Source organism: Sapajus apella, unplaced genomic scaffold (genome assembly GCF_009761245.1).
Source record: "Sapajus apella isolate SASKATOON/1434 unplaced genomic scaffold, GSC_monkey_1.0 scaffold24, whole genome shotgun sequence".
NCBI lineage: Eukaryota > Metazoa > Chordata > Mammalia > Primates > Cebidae > Sapajus > Sapajus apella.
This window is the reverse complement of record NW_022436964.1, coordinates 1,941,731-1,961,600: the sequence shown is the minus strand read 5'-3', so window position 1 is coordinate 1,961,600 and position 19,870 is coordinate 1,941,731. Positions and strand designations below refer to the sequence as shown.

General features: G+C 39.3%; 1 protein-coding gene and 1 pseudogene across 1 annotated transcript in view; both read right to left on the bottom strand.

The window, feature by feature from the left end:
- The window catches only part of FRMD3 (FERM domain containing 3), a 363,027-nt gene that overhangs the window by 294,480 nt on the left and 48,677 nt on the right, over positions 1 to 19,870 (bottom strand). The window lies entirely within an intron of this gene.
- Positions 13,493 to 16,068, bottom strand: LOC116559757 (annotated as a pseudogene).

Below are 19,870 nucleotides of genomic sequence, written 5' to 3'. Positions count from 1 at the left end.
GGACTCAATCCCCTTCCCCAAAAAATTCAGAGCCTTCCTTGTGCAATTCCACCTTTAAATCTCCCAACATTTTAGTGTGGTCTTTGGAAGCATAGCTTAGACCTGAGCAAGAGGGGTGGGTTCCTATCCTACTCCCCCGCTTTAGAGACCTCCAGCTCCCGGTTGCTCAGGAATTGAGAGGTCTAATGGCAAAGCAGATGTGCCCCATCCCGTTTTAGTCCAATCTGTGGGTACCAAGGACTCCAGAATTCCCCACGCGCCTCCAGGGTGTCGAAGGTAGGAGGTATCCTGACTCTCTGTTGTCCCCAAGGTGGCTCAAGCCACTGTGTCATGTACCCTAGGCCCGAGAATGGCCAGGGGCAGCTGTGGGGTCTGGGATATGGAGCTTGAATGTGAGCGTGCTGGAATGTTCCAGAGTCGGGAGAGATGGAAGTCCTCTCACCCTGCTGCTCTTGCCTGAGCAGAACAGGTCGTCAGGAAGAAACATTTGTTAGAAGAAGGAGATATTGCCCAGCTGTCAGTTTTTTCAAGGTTTGTGCCTGCATAGAGCCCCCTCATCCAAAGATATGCCCTGTCCTAGGAGTGGAGGAAGAGTGGCACAGAAATTTTATCTGCCTTGGACAGTCTGGTGGGCCATATATTCTCTAGGACACCTCGTGGTGTTGGCTGAGGTTTGGTGGAGTCCGCATTGCGTTTGGACTTCTCTCTGCCTGCTTCTGCCTCCTGTCCCTGTTGGTCACTAATAAATACCATACAGGACAAACTCAGTAACTGCTCCTGGAAACTCCAAATTGCAGCAATTTATCAAGATAGAAGAATAGAGAATGTTTCACGTAGCACTCAATAGCTGACTATTACTTATGAATATTTAGATGATAGTATGGGGCATTCATGTGTGCTCTTGCCTAGGCCCTTTCAATGTTGAGGCAGAGCTTGATGGAGACGTCAGCATTGAGGGTATGGGAAGATGTGCGTTTTTATTCTTGGCCCAGCTACTGGCTAACCCTGGAGATCTTTGAAAAGTCTTTTCGTTTCTTTTCTCATTTAAAAGGAGAGAACACCTGTTCTCTCCTTTGTTCTGTCTATCCCACAGGTGGCTAGGAAGCTGGGATGAGACCAGGTCAGTGGAGGGCATCTTACAGCTGTAATCTGTAAATCCCCTTATGCATATATGAGGTGGCAGGGATGGGACCTGCCCCAAGTTGAAAACTGGATAGTCTGCTATCCAAAAGAGCTGCTAGCCCAGAGATTTAAAAAAAAAAAAAAAAGTCACCAGCAAACACAGTCTATGCTTTTCTTTTAAGACCACGCATACACTTGTCCATCCTGTTATGGTGACTCTTAAGCTCCAAAAGAGCCACATCACTATCCAAATATTGTTATCCCAAATTTCAAGGAAGCAAAATAAGACTAACAAGGACAGTAGGGAAAAAGAATGAAGATTACCCAATGTAGGACTCTAAGAAACAGAATTTTGAAGAAATGAGAAGAACCTGTGATTGGTTGTCTGGCCTGATTAGGAATCAAGGCTGAGATTCAGCTAGTATGAAAATACAGGCTCTGGAAGCACTTGGCATAACCACTTGGTAAATTACCAGGTATGGTCACCTGGATTGAACTACCCACTGAAGACAGGGCTTTGAGAAACCAAGTGGCCATTGACAACAATAATAATAATAATATGAAGACTAGGAAGAACTCACTGAATGAACTCAAGGGATGAGTTTAAAACTGACCCACTTAAAGAAAAGCAGTGATTCGCTGAGTTCTCAATTCTCAGCTTAAAACTTTTAAACATCTGTATTTCTACAAACAACAGAGCTAAAAGGATAGTTTGTTAATTGAGCCACAAAGCTAAAACTGAAAAACCAAATTCACAATTTCATCTACAAATTGCCAAATTACAAAATCAATTTAATTATCAGCCTCATAAGATTTTATATTTATCAGCAGGAAAGAGAATAAGAATAGGACTATAAAGGAAAACTCAAATGATTCCGAATCACTCAAGCCCCCAGACTACCTTGGCAGCAGAAGCACGCCCTCTTCCTTATGTAACAAGGCTGTTCCTGCTTTCTTTGAAGATCCTCTCAGGACTCACCTAAGGCAGTTACCTTGGAAAAGGAAGCCAATCTCCTTCCACCCCTCTCCCACCTCCTCTGATTACTCTCACTCTTAATACTTGAACCAGATCCAGTCACACCCTCAGAGACCAACTATGAAGTCAACCCCAAGAAACGAATGAATTGCAAAATTCTGCTAATTTAAACTGAAGGGTATCTGTGTGAATAAACCAGAATTTGTCCATTCGAATTCATTTCCCAATGACTCTGGTTGCAATGTACTATCTAAATTGACTGACTGACTTCTGGACTTAACTAAATGAAGATGAGAAAAAGGAAATTCCCTGGTACATGTACAGGAAAAGATCCAAAGAATCAAGGAGATGGAAATATTGCAGTGTATTTCCACATGTGGCCAGCTTGCCTCTCTTTAACTGTGTCCCCTCAGGGGGCCTCCACCAAGATTTTCAAAGAATCATTGGTGAAGGAAGCACTGTCATCTTTGAAAAGTACCACAGTGGCTGTTCTTTGTGGCCAGAGATGGTTGTGAAAGACATTGCAATAGAAAGGAGCTCCCTGACTTAAATGGGAAGGATGGGAGCCTGAGCTGGCAGAAGACAAATAGTGGTGCATGAGTTAATCCTCAGTGCCAGGAAGGGCTTGGTACAAACATAAGCAGTGGTACCCAAGCAGACTTCAGAGTGGTGTGACTCATGGGAATTTTTCAGGTGGCCAAGCATCCAACTAGGATTCAGTTTGAACTGTAGGGCAAACAAAATTTCTAGGCCTGGTGAACCAACGCCAGGCAAAATCCCCCTACAGAGAGTCCCAAATCTGAACCAGTCCCCAAAGGCAACCAGAGACTTTTTTTAATTGTTTATTATTATATTTTTTACAGATGGGTTCTCACTGTGTTGTTCAGGCTGGTCTCGAACTTCTGGCACCAATCAGTCCTCCTGCTTGAACCTCCCAAGTAGCTGGGATGACAGGAAACAGAGACATTTGAGTATAGGAAAGATGGCTCCACTTGAGGCATTAGAACATCAGCCATAGCAGAAGATGCAATGTCCAGTTCTTACTAAAGAAGTACAATGAGAGAGATTAATTAGTGTCTCATGTTCAGTGATAGTAACTGATACTCTTTACCAAAAAATATTCCTAACCAATTGGTTATAACACTTTGGAGAGCCACAAATAGTAACAGGAGGCCTGCCCACAAAAGACTGATGGTTATAAATACTGTATCTTGATTTTTTTTTATTTTTAAGCATTTTTACATCCATTAAAATTGACAATTTAAAAAGAAATCTTTAGTTATAAATCTAACAAAATATGCACAAGATCTATATGAAGAAAACTACAAGACTCTGATGAAAGAAATCAAAGAACTAAATAAATGGAAAGATAGTCCATGTTCATAGATAGGAAGACTCAACACCATTAAGATGTCAGGTCTTCCCAAATTGATATATAGAGTAAGTGCAACCCAAATCAAAAACCTGAGCTAGTTATTTTGTGGATATTAACAAACTTTTTTTAAAGTTTATATGGAAAAGCCAAAACCCAGAATAACCAACACAATACTGAAGAAAAACAAAGTAGGGACAACTGATATCACCTGACTTTAAGACTTAATATAAAACCAAAATGATAAGGCAGTATGGTACTGGCAAAAGAGTAAACAAATTGATCAGTGGAAAAAAATAGAGGGACCAGAAAGAAACCCACACAAATATAGTCAATTGATATTTGACAAAGAAGCCAAGTAAATCCAATGGAGAAAGGATAATCTTTTCAACAAATGGTGCTGGAAAAACTAGACAATCACATGCAAAACAAATTAGTATAGACACAGACCACACACTGTTCACAAATTTTAAGTCAAAATAAATCATTGACTTACATGTAAACTGTAACATTTCTAGATGATAACATAAGGGGAAATCTATGTAATCTTCAGTTTGGTGATAAAATCACCAAACATCAACACATCAAAAGCATGAGAAGTTGGTCTTTCATCAACACATCAAATGCATGATAAGTTGGACTCAGAATGCAAAACTTTTAGGGCAGTTTCAAGATGGTTGACTGGAGACATTGATCACTGGATCCCCCCAAAAAGGAAGAACCAAAGTTACAGGTGAATAATCATAACTCAGAAGATTAAAAGAAGAGTGTCAGGGTCTATTGAAAAATTCACAGGCAGAAGCTAGGGCACAGAAAAAAGGGGGCGGCAAGAGTTTGGCAGAAATTGAACCCCGAGGGACTTGGGGTCCCATGGAAAGGGTGAGTGGGGATGTTTTGGACTCCACTCACCCCTGTGACAGATTGCTAGTTTCCAAACTGTTAAAGAGTTCCTCGGCCCTCACAAGCTCATGCATTGGCGTGGGCAGAAATTTGGGAATTTTTTGAGGGCATTGCACTGGGCTGTCAGCAACCCCCAAACTTGAGCTATGGTAGCAGGCACCATGCTGGGTGTGTACCATTGTGGGACTCTGTTCTGCCCAGGGAATCTTAGTTCCTATGGCTGCACATCACCAAATCCCCTGCAGACATCTCTCAGCACCTACTGAGATTGTGTCAGCCACATGGAGCCAGCTGGACCCAGGAGAGCTGAGGATCTGACCCTCAGGGCATGCTTCTCCTAGGAAAAGGCAGAGTGTAGCATGCCAGGGGAACGCCCATTAAGACAAAAGAAACCACAGAGTGTGGGCTCTCCTATTCCTGAGAGCTCCCCACTTCTATACAGAAAGTGACTGCATTCCTTTCAACAGAGACATGGGCACTGTGCTTGGCTGTGTGGGTGAAGAGTGTGGTTCTGCCATAGCAGCCAGGTGGCCCCAGTGCTTGGACCTGGTAATAGAGAGGAAGCCTCCTACTCCCCCCATAGCTACTGCCAGGGTTTGGCTTATGCACACCTGTAGACAGCCATTCCAGGGCTACTAAGGATGATTGCATCCTTCCTGGCAGTCTCCCCACTGGGCCCTAGCTTGTATAAAAGGCAGGGCCCTTCTGCCTCTCTACACACAGTGGCAGCATGCCTGCAGCAAGAACAGGTGAGCCATAAAGCTGTCTATTTGGGGTTGAGGGAAGAGGCTCCACACCAAAGCCATTTCAGCAGAGAGCCACAGGAAAGGCATTGTCCATGACTCTCAGCTACACTGTGGACTAAAGATAGACAGAAGTATCTGTCTGAACTGCGCCATGAGCCCTGGGACAGGGGCATGATAGGGAAGAAGAGTGTGTTTCTGTCTGCCCAGGACATGGAGCTGGTGAAGCCCCCTGACCCCGTGAGGAAACCTTTGTGCACTTCACCAGGAGCTTGCCTAAGCACCCCATCAGGATGTGTGCTTGCGCTTGGCATTGGGTTATCCAAGAACAAGCTTGGTGATCCAGCCTGACTCAGCTTTGTCCACACCCCAAACCAGGGCTGAGCAGGAAACTCAGAGAATGGTGTATTGCACAGGCCAGATTATTGCCAGTGACAACACAGAGCTTCTCCCAGTTGAAAGAAAAGATCAAGAATATACCCATCTGCTTCTCTCTTACCTTCAAGTGCCACCCACTGGTCTGGAAGTCAAACTTCACAACCTAATACAAATATGGCTGACTCAGCGACAGCGCTAGGGATTGAGATAAATGTCTGAAGACCTCTATCTCCCTGTCTCCACAAGAGATTGAGAGCCTACTCACATGCTCAGTATACCACTACTACAACCAGCATTTGACAAAACCACCATACTAAGGGCATCTATAACCAAGGAATTCATACAGAACCTTAGCCCCCTGAAAGCACAAAGAAGCAAAGCCAAACAACCTGATTCAACATACATTACAATCATCCTCAAAGAGGAAATAAAAAGTCCGTCCAAACAAAAGTAAATTCAAAAATAAGAAGTGACACCTGGCCGGGCACGGTGGTTCACGCCTGTAATCCCAGCACTTTGGGAGGCCGAGGCGGGTGGATCACGAGGTCAAGAGATCGAGACCATCCTGGTCAACATGGTGAAACCCCGTCTCTACTAAAAATACAAAAAATCAGCTGGGCATGGTGGCACGTGCCTGCAATCCCAGCTACTCAGGAGGCTGAGGCAGGAGAATTGCCTGAGCCCAGGAGGCGGAGGTTGCGGTGAGCCGAGATCGTGCCATTGCACTCCAGCCTGGGCAACAAGAGCGAAACTCTGTCTCAAAAAGAAAAAAGGAAAAAAAAGAAAAAGAAAGAAAAAAAAAAAGAAAAAGAAAAGAAAAGAAAAAAGAAAAAAAAAAAAAAAAAAAAGAAGTGACACCTCAGAATAAGAAAGGACCAACAGAACTGACATTAACAATACCCAATGCTGTTGAGAACATGGAGCAAAGGAACTCTCATTCATCGCTGGTAAAAATGTTAAATGGTACAGACACTTTGAAAGACAGTTTGGTAGTTTCTTACAAAACTAAACATAAACAGAAGCTTAGCATATAATATAGCACCTGTGCAACAAGATATTTATGCAAATGAGCTGAAAATCTTTTTGTCCATACAAAAACCTGCACTTGGATATTTATAGCAGCTTTACTTGTAATTGCCAAAAATTGGAAGCAACCAGATTTCCTTTAATAGGTGAATAAATGCATGAACAATGGGATAGTATTCAGTGATTAAAAGAAATGAAGAGACATGGAAGAACTTTAAATGCATATCAGTAAGTGAAAGAAGCCAATATGAAAAGGCTACAGAATGTATTATTCCAACTTATAACATGCTAGGAAAGGCAAAACTACACAAACAGCAGTCAAAAGATTAATAATTACCGTGAGTTCGGGAGAGGGGGTGAGATGAATAGGTGGAGTACATTTTCAGAATGGTGAAACCATCATTCTGTATAATACTCCAGTGGTGAATACCTAAAATTATGCATTTGTCAAAGCCCACAGAACTGTGCAACATGCATAGTGAACCCTAATATAAACTATGGACTTTAAGCTACACTAATGTAAGATGTTAAAATAAGGGAAACTGGGGAAAGGGGATAGGATATCTGGAAACTCTGTGTACTTTCCACACAATTTTTCTGTAAACCTAAAAATGCTCTAAAAAATGGCCTATTATCTGGTCTGAGTGCAGTAGTATTTACAACTAATTGATCACAGTTTATTACAGATTTCTTTTTATATTTTAGGCTTTAGGGTACATGTGAAAGTTTGTTACATAGATAATCATGGGTCATGAGGGTTTGTTGTACATGCTGTTACCTCACCTAAGTACTAAGCCCAATACCCAATAGTTATATTTTCTGTTCTCCCTCCTCCCAACCTGCCCCGTCAAGTAGACCCAAGTGTCTTTTGTTTCCCTCTTTGTACTCATAAGAGGGAAGTTTTTATGAAGTTCTTCTCATTTAGCTCCTGTTTATAAGTGAGATGATGTAGTATTTGGTTTCTGTTCCTGCATTAGTTTGCAAAGGATGATAGCCTCCAACTCCATCCATATTCTTGTAAAATACATGATCCTGTTCTTTTTTATGACTGCATAATATTCCATGGTGTATATATTCCACATTTTCTTTATCTAGTTTGTCACTGATGGGCATTTAGGTTAATTTAATGTCTTGCTGTTGTGAATAGTGCTGCAATGAACATTTGTGTGCATGTGTCTTTACGGTAGGTAGAATGCTTTACAGTATATTCCTCTGGGCATACACCCCGTAATGGGATTGCTGGGTTGAATGGTAACTTCTAACTGTTTGAGGAATTACCATACTGCTTTTCACAATGGTTATTTATACTCCCACCAACACTGTGTAAGAGTTTCCTTTTCTTTGCAACCTTGCCAACATCTGTTATTTTTGCCTTTTTAATAATAGTCATTCTGACTGGCGTGAGATGGTGTTTCATTGTGCTTTTGATTTGCATTTCTCTAATGATCAGTGATATTGAGCTTTTCTTCATATGCTTCTTGGCCACATGAATGTCTTCTTTCAAGAAGTGTCTCTTCATGTCTTTTGCCCACTTTTTAATAGGGTTGTTTGTTTTTCTCTTGTAAATTTGTTTATGTTCCTTATAGATGCTGGATATTACCTTTGTCAGATGCATAGTTTGCAAATATTTTCTCTCATTCTGTAGGTTATCTGTTTATTCTGTTGATAGTTTCTTCTTTTTTAATTTTTTAATCTTTTTTTAAATTGTACTTAGGTTCTGGGGTACATGTGCAGATAATGCAGGATTGTTGCATAGGTACATACACGGCAATGTGGTTTGCTGCCTCCATCCCCCCCATATCTGGCATTTCTCCCCATGTTATCCCTCCCCAACCTTCCCACCCCCCACTGTCCCTCCCCTAGCCCCCCTAACAGACCCCAGTGTGTGATGTTCCCCTCCCTGTGTCCACGTGTTCTCATTGTTCAACACCGCCTATAAGTGAGAACATGAGATGTTTGATTTTCTGTTCTTGTGTCAGTTTGCTGAGAATAATGGTTTCCAGATTCATCCATGTTCCCACAAAGGACACAAACTCATTGTTTTTTATGGCTGCATAGTATTCCATGGTATATATGTGCCACATTTTCCTTGTCCAGTCTATCATCAATGGGCATTTGGGTTGGTTCCAGGTCTTTGCTATTGTAAACAGTGCCGCAATGAACATACATGTGCATGTTTCTTCATAATAGAATAATTTATAATCCTTTGGGTATATACCCAGTAATGGGATTGCTGGGTCAAATGGTATTTCTATTTCTAGGTCCTTGAGGAATCTCCACACTGTCTTCCACAATGGTTGAACTAATCTACACTCCCACCAACAATGTAAACGTGTTCCTATTTCTCCACATCCTCTCCAACATCTGTTGTCTCCAGATTTTTTAATGGTCATCATTCTAACTGGCATGAGATGGTATCGCAATGTGGTTTTGATTTGCATTTCTCTAATGATCAGTGATGATGAGCATTTTTTTATATGTTTGTTGGCCTCATGTATGTCTTCTTTTGAAAAGTGTCTGTTCATATCCTTTGCCCACTTTTGAATGGGTTTGTTTGTTTTTTCTTGCAATTCTGTTTTAGTCATTTGTAGATTCTGGACATTAGCCCTTTGTCAGGTAGGTCAATTGTGAAAATGTTTTCCCGTTCTCCTGGTTGCTGGTTCACGCTAATGATTGTTTCTTTTGCTATGCAGAAGCTTTGGAGTTTAATTAGATCCCATTTGTCTGTTTTGGCTTTTGTTGCCAATGCTTTTGGTGTTTTGGTCATGAAGTCCTTGCCTATGCCTATGTCCTGAATGGTTTTGCCTAGGTTTTCTTCTAGGGTTTTTATGGTGCTGGGTTTTTTGTTTTGTTTTGTTTTGTTTTGTTTTGTTTGGCATTAGGTCTTATGTTTAAGTCTTTAGTCCATCTGGAGTTAATTTTATTGTAAGGTGTCAGGAAGGGGTCCAGTTTCTGCTTTCTGCACATGGCTAGCCTGTTTTCCCAACACCATTTATTAAACAGGGAATCCTTTCTCCATTGCTTGTTTTTGTCAGGTTTGTCAAAGACCAGATGGTTGTAGATGTGTGGCTTTGCCTCCGAGGCCTCTGTTCTGTTCCACTGGTCTATATTTCTGTTTTGGTATCAGTACCATGTTGTTTTGATTACTGTAGCCTTGTAGTATAGTATGAAGTCAGGTAGCATGATGGCTCCAGCTTTGTTCTTTTTGCTTAGGATTGTCTTGGCTATGTGGGCTCTCTTTTGGTTCCATATGAAGTTTAAGGTGGTTTTTTCCCAGTTCTGTCAAGAGGGTCATAGGTAGCTTGATGGAGATAGCATTTAGTCTATAAATTACTTTGGGCAGTATAGCCATTTTCAAGATATTCATTCTTCTTAACCATGAGCATGGAATGTTTTTCCATCATTTGTGTCTCTCTTATTTCCTTGAGCAGTGGTTTGTAGCTCTCCTTGATGAGGTCCTTCACATCCTTTATTAGTTGTATTCCTGGGTATTTTATTCTCTGTGTAGCAATTGTGAATGGGAGTTTGCTCTTGATTTGACTCTCTGTTTGTCTGTTATTGGTGTATAGGAATGCTTGTGATTTGTGCACATTGATTTTGTATCCTGAGACTTTGCTGAAGTTGCTTATAAATTTGAGGAGATTTTGGGCTGAGACAATGGGGTCTTGTAAATATACAATCATGTTGTCTGCAAATAGAGACAGTTTGACTTCCTCCTTTCCTAATTGAATATCCTTTATTTCCTTTTCTTGCCTAATTGTTCTGGCTAGAACTTCCAATATTATAGAAATGGTGAGAGAGAGCATCCTTGTCTAGTGCCAGATTTCAAAGGGAATGCTTCCAGTTTTTGCCCATTCAGTATGATATTGGCTGTGGATTTGTGGTAGATAGCTTTATTATTTTGAGATACCTAGTTTATTGAGAGTTTTTAAGCATAAAGGGCTGTTGAATTTTGTCGAAGGCCTTCTCTGCATCTATTGAGATAATCATAGGTGCTTTTTGTCTTTGGTTCTGTTTATGTGATAGATTACGTTTATAGATCTGTGTATGTTGAACCAGCCTTGCATCCCCAGGATGAAGCAAACTTGATCGTGATGGATAATCTTTTTGATGTGGTGTTGGATTCTGTTTGCCAATGTTTTATTGAAGATTTTTTGCATCGTGTTCATCATGGATATTGGCCTGAAATTTTCTTTTGTCGTTCTGTCTCTGCCAGGTTTTGGGATCAGGATGATGTTGGTCTCATAAAATGAGTTAGGGAGTATTCCCTCTTTTTGTATTGTTTGGAATAGTTTCAGAAGGAATGGTACCAGCTCCTCTTCAACCAACAGAATGAAAAAAACTTTTTGCAAGCTACCCATCTGACAAAGGGCTAATATCCATAATCTACAAAGAACTAAAACAAATTTACAAGAAAAAAACCCATCAAAAAGTGGGTGAAGGATATGAACAGGCACGTTTCAAAAGAAGACATTTATGCGGCCAGCAAACATATGAAAAAATACTCCTCATCACTGGTCATTAGAGAAATGCAAATCAAAACCTCATTGAGATACCATCTCACACTAGTTAGAATGATGATCATTAAAAAATCTGGAGACAATAGACGCTGGAGAGGATGTGGAGAAATAGGAACACTTTTACATTGTTGGTGGGAGTGTAAATTAGTGTAACCGTTGTGGAAGACAGTGTGGCAATTCCTCAAGGATCTAGAAATAGAAATACCATTTGACCCAGCAATCACATTACTGTGTATATACCCAAAGGATTATGAATCATTCTATTATAAAGACACATGCACATGTATGTTCATTGCAGTGCTGTTTACAATAGCAAAGACTTGGAACCAATGCAAATGCCCATCAAGAATAGACTAGGTAAAGAAAATGTGGCACATATACACCATGGAATACTGTGCAGCCATACAAAATGATGAGTTCGTGTCCTTTGTAGGGACATGGATGAATCTGGAAACCATCATTCTCGGCAAACTGACACAAGAACAGAAAACCAAACACCGCATGTTCTCACTCATAAGTGGGTGTTGAACAATGGGAACACTTGGACACTGGGAGGGGAACATCACACACTGGGGTCTGTTGGGGGTCTAGGGGAGGGACAGTGGGGGATGGGGAGGTTGGGGAGGGATAACATTAGGAGAAATACCTAATGTAGGTGAAGGGGGGATGGAGGCAGCAAATCACCATAGCATAGTGTACACCTATGTAACAATCCTGCAAGATCTGCACATGTACCCCAGAACTCAAAGTATAATAAAAATAAAAATTTAAAAATTTAAAAATTAAAATTAAAAATAAAACGACTGAGATGATACGCCTAAGGAAAATTACAGAGTAACACTGCTCCTGAAGGAGTACAAACAGAAAAGCAGAATTTCGGTTTACAAATGATGGCTGTACTGTGAAAGCTCCCAGAATTAGCAGTAAGGAGCACAACTCTCCAGGTTTATTATACTCTGAGCACAGTAAATGTTTCTTCTCTTCTGAATTTCAAGGTAATATGACATTTGCTTAATAAATGAAAATTCAAAGTATAGAAGATGGAGGACCTCAGTAAGTATTTAGATATTAGAAGACAGGAACAAAGTGGCCATTTTGGAATTAGACTTTTATCAAAAGTTATACAAGTCTATTTTTCATGAGAATTACCAGGGTATTATCTGCAAATGAAAATGCCAGGCCTCCACATCCTCATAACTATCAATTAATTATATTTTCCATTCCTATCTCAACAATTTCAACTTCCTGTTTTGAGCAATCTCATCAGCTTAGACAGATTTATCAGCATCTTGTTTTAAACCCTTCAAAAAACATTATGAATAAAGAAAATTTAAAACATTTTTCAGCTAAGACATCCTCATTCTCAAATAAGAATATTGACTTAATTTAGAGTTTCTACATGGCTTTAAAAAAAAAGTTTTAAATATCGAGTTTTCAGGTCATGCCAAAGGGCTGGTGCACAAAAATGTGATTCTCTTTCTTAAAAATCCACTTAATTTGATATCAAATTAGGGAGAAAGATAGTTACTCATCTTGGGCTCTTGTGCCAATAGCCCTTGTATGTATGTACTTACAGTTTTCTCAAGTATGTTCTAAGCACAGAAGTTTCCAAATGGGGCCAAAATGAAATACTGCGTTTTCCTGTCATGGTAAAGGGCTGGTGCTAACTGACCTCTTCTTTCCTTGCAAGGCTAACTATGGCACCCAGCAAAATTACTAGCTGGAGTTACTGGTGCAATGAGCTAATGTGGAAGAATTTGTTTCTCTGTGATACTAACTGGATTGTTCAAGTTTTGAAACTGTGACCCTAGTCCATTAGCACCATGCTTTACTCAACTGAAATAATCAAGCCCCTATTGCTGTGGGGGGAGTTGTAGAGGGTAGGGTTAGAGGGGGATTGAGGGCAATCATATACATCATTAAGATATACAATGAAAATGTAATTTGTTAATATACTATATTTGAGGTTCGAAAATCACTGATCACAACTATTAAATAGCAGTACACCAGAGTTTTACAATATTTGAACCCCTGCAAATGTAGAGCTTTCTGGTATGATCCAAATTTGAATACAAATGGAAGTTCATTAAGTGTTAGGTTTATCAGTAAACCAGAGGAAATAAACTACATATATTTTATAGATAGTCACCTATGCAAAAAAGTGGAGATTAGGTAAAAATTAAGTGAAATTATTCATACCCTTTCAGTTTCATCTTTTTCCTGGGAAAGTCCCAAAACAGGCCTCTGGAAAACCAACTTCATACATGTACAAAATGGCATCTGCTCTCATATAGATATAGCTTTCCCTCAATGGTAGATAAGTCATAGATGTATCTCAAACATTCATTTTCATGCATAAAGATTTTTGAGACATCTATTCCACTGAAATATTTTAAAGGAAATCTACAAACCACTTCTAGGAAAAAGGCACTTCACTGTGAAAGTTGGATTTAGCTACATGAAAGTTGAGAAGACTAGGATAGTCTCACAATTCAGTTTCATTTTTGTATTTATGAATCTAGAGCAGATGCCAGTTTAGAGAATACAGCCGATAACGTTACAAACAAACCAAACAGCAATGATAACCATATTCTTGACAAATTTATGACATTTCTCCAAAAACTAGCATAGTTCTAAGTTCAACAGTAAAAAAAAAAAAAAAAAAAAAAAATCACCAACAGTTGCTACTTTAGAGCTCAAGACACTGTTTTCAATAGAATTTCACGTCTGCAGTTTAGTTCTCTTCTTCAGACATGAACTGCTTTTCAGATGAAAAACTTGGGGTGCCAGAGGTATGTTTGTATTGTGGAAGAACCCAAGGCAGAAAAATAACAGGGAGTAACAAGAGATGCATTTCTCTGGTCAGACAGCCAAGTGAGGAGGCAGTTATTCTAACTTCTCAAATAGAGAATACTGTACTAAACTACTGAGAGTTGGGGAAGTAGCAGGAGCTTCTCTGTGAGACTGAAGATAGCAACAGGAATATTTATCCTCCAGGGAAGTCAGGACCGGGGTGTCAGTCCAGTTTGAAAGTGACTCTTCTTTAAAAGAATCCTATTACATCACCACACATGGCAATCCCATACAACCCTGAGTCCCATCATCACTGCTGTTGGTGATTTTTCATTCAGTACTGGCATATTTCTCTTACCAGTGTGTAAAAAGCATCTTCAACACTCTGTCTGGTCTTGGCTGAGATTTCAATGAATGGAATCCCATTACTCTTGGCCAGTTCATGGGCTTGTTTTGTATCAACTGTCCTTGTTGGCAAATCACACTTGTTTCCCACTAGCCCCATAGGTACATCATCCAGGTCTTTTACTTGCTTAATCTGCTCCCTATAGAGGTTAATATCCACAAATGACTCGCTATTATTGATGGCAAATACACAGAGAAAGTCCTCTCCTGTCCTCATGTATTGGTCTCTCATGGCACTGTACTCTTCTTGTCCACCTGTATCCAGTATGTCCAACAGACAAGTTTCACCACCTATAACCACCTGTTTTCTGTAAGAATCCTCTATGGTGGGATCATACTCAGCTACAAAGTGGTTCTGGATTAGCTGGATTGTCAGTGTGCTTTTCCCAACATCACCAGTTCCAACCACCACCAGTTTGTACTTAGTCATTTGCACGAGCAAGAACCTCAAGCTCCACTGCCTCTGCTTTGGACAGATTTAGAACCACAGCCGGGAAAAATGTTGGAGACCCTGGAACCTCCATGAACAGCCCCCATCGGGGAGAAGCACTTCTGGCACCCTTTAAAACATTCTTAAGAATGAAGATGGCTTAAAAATATATTGACCAAAAGATATTCTGACGCTATGAAGGCCTCTACTCTCATGGAATATTTTGTATTTAAATATTTACTTTTTATATGTATTTATGAAAAGTTTTTTAGTTAAATGTTAAGGGCTATCAGATTCATAAGACAGACAAAGCAATTTAAAAAAAAGAGTTTTAATTACTAATTCAGTAATTTATAAGGGCTGTCTCAAATTTTGATTTGTCTTCTCTGCCCTGATTAAGTCTTCTCTTCCAAAGCATCATATTTGTAGTTATCAAATGAAGCAATGGCACCATGCAAACTACACCACCACCTCAGCCCTACTTCTACATATTAAACAAAAAAACATTTTTATGCATCCACATGTACAAAATCATAAAGAAACTTTTTTAAGAGATTGCTAACAATACCAGAGCATGGTTACAAAGTCATGAAAATAATTGCTGAAGCTAAAATGCCACATAAACACAGAATTGCACTGTTTATCTGCTTTGATGGAAATTGTCAACAGCCTAATTGGGACCCTAAAAGCAAAAGAAAGAAACAGAAAGGAGTGCCCCATCAGATGATACTATTAGTAGACACATGGATGACATTTCCTATAATGTAGAAACCACACTAATTCAGAAGATTCAGAAGATTATCAATTGATTGGTATAAGTACATATATGAGTAACTCTGTCCATTTATAGCACTAATTACAAGGCACAAAGAGAAATTATTTGTTCCAGAACCAAAGTGCTAAATGAAACTATTGCAGATTAGTTATTTGAGGTAATAAATGAAGATCTGGGGGGAAAAAAAGAAAAGAAATAGGATGGAAACACTGCAAGGGTTTGTGCACTCATGATTTGGTCGCAATGTCAGGAAGATGTGAAGGCCATACATAACATGAATTTTATCTGAAACCCTGAGATTCAAGTAACACATGTTGTTTATTCATAGACAAGCTCTCATATGTAAATGTTTGCCTATGGCTCTAAATTGCACATTGAATGATGAAACTAAAATGGTGATTTTAACAAAATACAAGCTCTTAGGGTCCATCTGGTTTCAGTTTCCAGTGAAGCATGAGATCAGAGTATCACTGTTTTTTATATCAAAATATATTGGCATTCAAAAGAAGAGAGCTGTCAAGAATATATGCACCAAAATAAGGACTTTTTGCAAACAAATCTCACCTTACAGATTTGTTGAAGGATAGTCTTAGCTTAAATACAGTAGCTTAACTAGCTAACATTTTTGTGCACCTGCATTTAAATTGAAAATTAAAATTTTTTTGAATTTAAAAATACATAAGATGCACGCACGTGTGTGTGCGTGTGTGTGTGCATGCATGTGTGTTTGTGTGAATTACCAATCCTTTATTAGGAAAAAATAAAGTCAAATGGTTCTCATGTGATGATTAGTGAATTTTATTAGTGAATTGTTAAGATGAGCATGCTGACATCTGTATGTGCTGAAAAAAAAAGCTTTGACTTTATTTTTAAATACAAGCATATTTCACTTTATTGCTCTGATGGAGATATATGTGGAGATGAATGTTGTTTTCATGCCTCCTTAGACAACGTCCATGCTGCCATTCATGGATCAAGGAGTAATTTAGACTTTCAAGTCTTATTATTTAAGAAATCCAATTTGTAAGACTATTGCTGCCATACATAGTGATTCCTCTGATGGATCTGGAATAATAAACTGAAAACTTTCTAGAAAGGATTCACCATTCTAAGTGCCATTAAAAACATTTGTGATTCATGGGAGGAGGTCAAAATATCAACATGAATAGGAATTTCAAAGAAGCTGATTTCAATCCACATGGGTGACTTTGAGGGGTTCGAGACTTCAGTGGACAAAGTAACTGCAGATGTAGAGGAAATGGCAAGAGAACTAGAATTAGAAGTGGAGCCTGAGCATTGACTGAATTGCTACAATCTCATGATAAAACTCGATTAGATGAGGAGTTGCTTCTTACAGATGAGCAACAAGAAAGTGGTTGCTTGATATGGACTTGACTTCAGGTGAGGATGATGTGAACATTGTTGAAATGACAAAAAGGATTTAGAATGTTACATAAAGTTAGCTGATAAAGCAGTAGTAGGGTTTGAGAGGATTGACTCCAGTTTTAAAAGAAGTTCTGTTGTGGATTAAATGCTATCAAAGAGCCTCGTGTACTGCAGAGAAATCTATCGAGAAAGGAAGTCAATTGATGTGACAAACTTCATAGTTGTCTTATTTTAAGAAATTGCCACAGTCACCCCAAGCTGTAGCAACCACCAGCAAAAAAATTATGACTCACTGAAGGCTCAGATAATCATTAGCATTTTTTAGCAATGAAGTATTTTCAGTTATGGTATGTACATTTTTTTAGACATAATGCTATTGTACACTTAACAGACTATAGTGTTCTGTAAACATAACTACCATATGCACTGGGAAATCAAAAAAATTGTGCAGCTTGCCTTATTGCAATATTTGCTTTATTGCAGTGGTCTGGAACCAAATCCACAGTATCTCCAAGGTATGCCTGTACTTGATTAGACAAAATGTAATTGTGTTAAATTGAGCCATATGTAATTGCCATTTTCTAAGTGAAGGATGGCCTCATTTTGGCAGTTCCATATTTCAACCTATCATTTAAAATCTATCACTATAAATGACAAATTTCCACAGGTTTTGAAAGTATCCATTTCAAGTATAAATCTTGTTATCTAAAAGATGTTAGACATAAATTTGTCAAAAGTCATAAAATTATACACTTTAAATGACTGTATTTCTATGTATAAATTATGCCTCAATAAAATAACTCAGATCATAGTAGTGAACTCGTTTCTCATTAAAAATTAAAAATATTTTATTTAGAAGTTTAATATTTGTTCAATATTTAATATATTTTCTAATATCTTATATTTTATCTATCTTATAATCTCATTATAAGTATATACAGAGTTTTATCAGCAAGTCCCATGCTGATGGCCACAAATTCCTTCCAAGTCATCCCAGTATGCTGTACACATTCTATGAATGACAAGGAATGAAAAGGTCAGATGTGGCAGAGATTTCTAGCTGTCTACCAAAATACATTATCCCCTTCATTCATAAGATGTGAATTGAATAGTGGTTCCAGATTATTCATACTCTCCCTGTATTAGAATTACACACATATCTTTGCTGTGTGAGTTTGTAGCATCTCCCAGTAGAATAGGCAGCATATTTTCCCTGCCTATTGATGTTGGTCATGTGATTTGCTTTGGCCACTGGAATTTAAGTGAAAGTGACATGTGCCATTTCTGGGCTGAGTCTCCAGAGGCATCAAGACATCTCTGCTTACCCTTGTGCACTTCTATTATGAGAAGAACATGTCCCAAAGAGACACAGCCCTTTCAATCTGGGCCCCAGAACAAATGTACATGGAATCAAACCAACAGGCTGGCACCATACCCAACCAACCTGTAGCCTTAATCAGAGCCTTCCAGTTCAGCCTAGATTAGGTCAGCTGAACAGTAGCCAATGTGCAAATTTGTGAGAGTGAGAATAAATGTGTGTTGTTTAAAAGCCTCCAGGATTGTAAGTCATTTATTACTCAGCATTAGTGCAATGACAACTGACTTACACACATTCTAATAGAGCTGTTGTTGGATACATGGCTGCCTCACCAGACTACATGTCCCTCACAGTTAGGTGTTGACATGTGACTAACTTCTTACCAATGAAATATAAGTAGAAATGTTACACGTCACTTTCAGATTTCAGCTAGACCATTAATGTGCCTCTTCTCTCTTCCCATTGGCTAGGACCAAGATATGGAAGTCAACCAGCTTTGATAACCTATAGGATGACAATGCCCTTAGGGATGATAGAACAATGACTTTGAAGATTCTCGTTCCCTGGATGACCACAGACCTAGACTGCTCACCTTAGAACTGAGATGAAAGAAAAATAAGTTTCTATATTCTTTGAGCCACTATATGTTGAATGTCTCTTACACCCATTTATTTTTATCCTTAAGAATGAAGTTAGGAAACACTGCCTTCTCTTAAAAGTTTCATGGTATTATTCTTGGAAATTTAACCGAAAGTGTGCTTTTCTAGCAATGACTCCCCTGCCCAGTGATTTTGTGAACTATCCAATATCTTTTTAATGTCACTTCTTTTCTGGCTAATCAGTGGAGTAAGGTTCTGGTGACATAAGAAGCAAACAGAAGACATAAGGAAAGATGGAAGCACTGTGACGGAAGCACTTTAAAGCTTCCTGTCAAGTTCTGCTTTAAAAGATTCTAACACGTGTGATGGCCAAGCTCTTACTGAATTTTTTTTACGTAAGGCTTTCCAGATACCACTGAGCCTCCCTTCCTCATCCTCTCTCTCTCATTCAAGCTAATGTAATCCCTTCAGCTCTTCATTCAACGAACATTTACAGGGTGGCTGCTATGCACCAGACACTGGAGTATAAAGACAAATGAAAGTGTATTGGTCAGAAATTACTAGGTATGCTGCAGTAACAAATAGCCCTGAAATTTCCATAAATCCTAAATAGCCCTGAAATCTCCAAATCCTAAGCAACCATTTATTTCCCGAGTATTCTTACATGACGATCACATGTCAGCTTCCATTCAGGAAGCAGGCTAACAGAACAACCTGGAATACTTGCTAGTCATCGTGGCAAAGGGCAAAAGGAAAGAATATCGCAATCCATATGCTGGCTTTTAAAGCTGCTGACTCAAAATGATTCACAGCACTTAAAGAGCCAAAGCAAGTCTCATGGAAAAGCCTGACATGCATAGGGGTAGGGAAATAGTGGAGAGCATGTATATTTGCAAACAAGAACACAGTCTGCTGCAAGAGCCCAGCCTGCCCTCTGTGCCTCTGCGCCACCATGCATCTCTTAGATAATTCTCTATCTGCACTCACTATGCTGCATCACACTTCGCTGTGTATGTGTCCATGCCTCCTCCAGTGCCAGAAGCTCCCTGAGGCAGGGATCATGGCTTATGCATCATCCAGCCCAGCACGTTGCCTGGTACAGGGTATACAGTTTATTCTACTGTGTA